Here is a 1,857-nt window from a genome sequence, read left to right as displayed (position 1 = left end):
TATATATATATACGACAGATTCTTTCAGTTTCCGTCTACCAAATCCACTCACAAGGCTTTGGTTGGTCCGAGGCTATAGTAGAAGACACTTGCCCAACATGCCCCGCAGTGGGACTGAACCCGGAACCATGTGGTTGGTAAGCAAGCTACTTACCACATAGCCACTCCTGCGCCTATATTTTAAAAACTTTCCTAACAACAGAATGGTTTTACTTAAAAAGCCGTTACTGTGAATATGAAGAACTTAGTGAAGGCGCGCAGCCTAGTCGTTAGGCTGTTGCACTCACGATCGCCAGATCGTGGGTTCAATTCCTTGCTTGGTCGGTGCGTTGTGTTCTTGAGCAAAACACTTCATTTCACATTGCTCCAGTCCCCTTTCGATCATGGGATGGGAAGTTGGCCAGTTCGCCTAGCCAGCAGGATGGCATCATTTGAAGGCTAAAACAATGCAAAAAACGCATTGTGACCAGTGACGTGTAACAACATCTGAAAGCCTGGTCGTTCACGTGATCACGTGATGAAGAACTTGTTCAAAATTTCAACCCATCAGCTTACATGTAATTATTATCTACTACCTAAGCGCAGGTGTCACTGTATGATAAAAAAGTTTGCTTCAAAACCACATGGTTCCGGGTTCGATCCCACCGCGTTGCCCTTCGGACATGTGTCTTCTAAGATAGCCCCGGGCCATCCAAAACCTTGTACGTAGATTTAGTCGATGGAAACTGAAAGAAGCCCTTCCTATGTGTGCACGCGCACGTGTGTGTGTCTTTGTGTTTGTCCTCCACAACCACTTGACAACTAGCGTTGGTTTGTTTACGTCCCCGTAACATAGCGGTCCGGCAAAAGAAAGATCGATAGAATAAGTAGCAGGCTTTAACAATAAATAATTACTGATGTGGATTTTTTGACTAAAATTCTTCAAGGCCGTGCCCCAGCATGGCCGCAGGTTGATGGCTGAAACAAAGATAATACATAAAAAAAAAGGCTTTTTGACCCATTTATTGTCTTTTCCCAGCAACATACAAAGATCACCTGATGAGAAACTTGAAACCGCCTTTCTCTGCATCCGATCAGCTACATGTAATGGGAGACAAATAGTTTATCCTCGAATTGTAATCCAAGATTTTATATCAAATATCCACAGAGCCGTGTCCACGTGTGTATATCTGTGCATGTATGTATGTATGTATGTATGTATGTATGTATGTATGTTTGTATGCATGTATGTATGTATGTATATATGTATGTATGTATTACGTACGTGTGTGTGTGTATGTATGTATGTAGGTTGGGTGTATGTATGTGTGAGTGTGTATACATGTAATGTACGTATGTATGCATGTATGTATGGATATATGTATGTATGTATGTATGTGTATGCATGTGTATCTATGTAATGTATGTATGTGTGTGTGCATGTATGTGTGTGTGCATGTATGTAATTCATTTATGTATGCATGTATATATGTATCTCTGTATGTGTGTATGCATGTATGTATTTGTTTACATGTATGTGTGTGTTTGTAAGTATGTAATGTATTTATGTATCTGTATGTGAGTGCATTAATCTAATTGCTTTAGTGTCTATGAGTTGATATATTTGTGGACGTGTGTATATGATACAATAATTACAGGAAGCTAACTAAGTTAACCGATTTGATTATGCGAGATATTGACCAACGCGTGTGATAGTTAACTGTAATCTCAAGTAGTAGATATATATACTACACTCCAATTGTTTGTGGCAGTTAGGCCTAGTGTGATGCATCTGGTTTGTCCAATACAACTCACTGGTTTTGAAGCTCATTAACGGCACACACCTCTGTTGGTAACAATAGGATAGGTCAGTTTTCC

Source organism: Octopus bimaculoides, chromosome 23, assembly GCF_001194135.2.
Source record: "Octopus bimaculoides isolate UCB-OBI-ISO-001 chromosome 23, ASM119413v2, whole genome shotgun sequence".
NCBI classification, from domain to species: Eukaryota; Metazoa; Mollusca; class Cephalopoda; order Octopoda; family Octopodidae; genus Octopus; species Octopus bimaculoides.
This window is presented reverse-complemented; position numbering follows the sequence as displayed.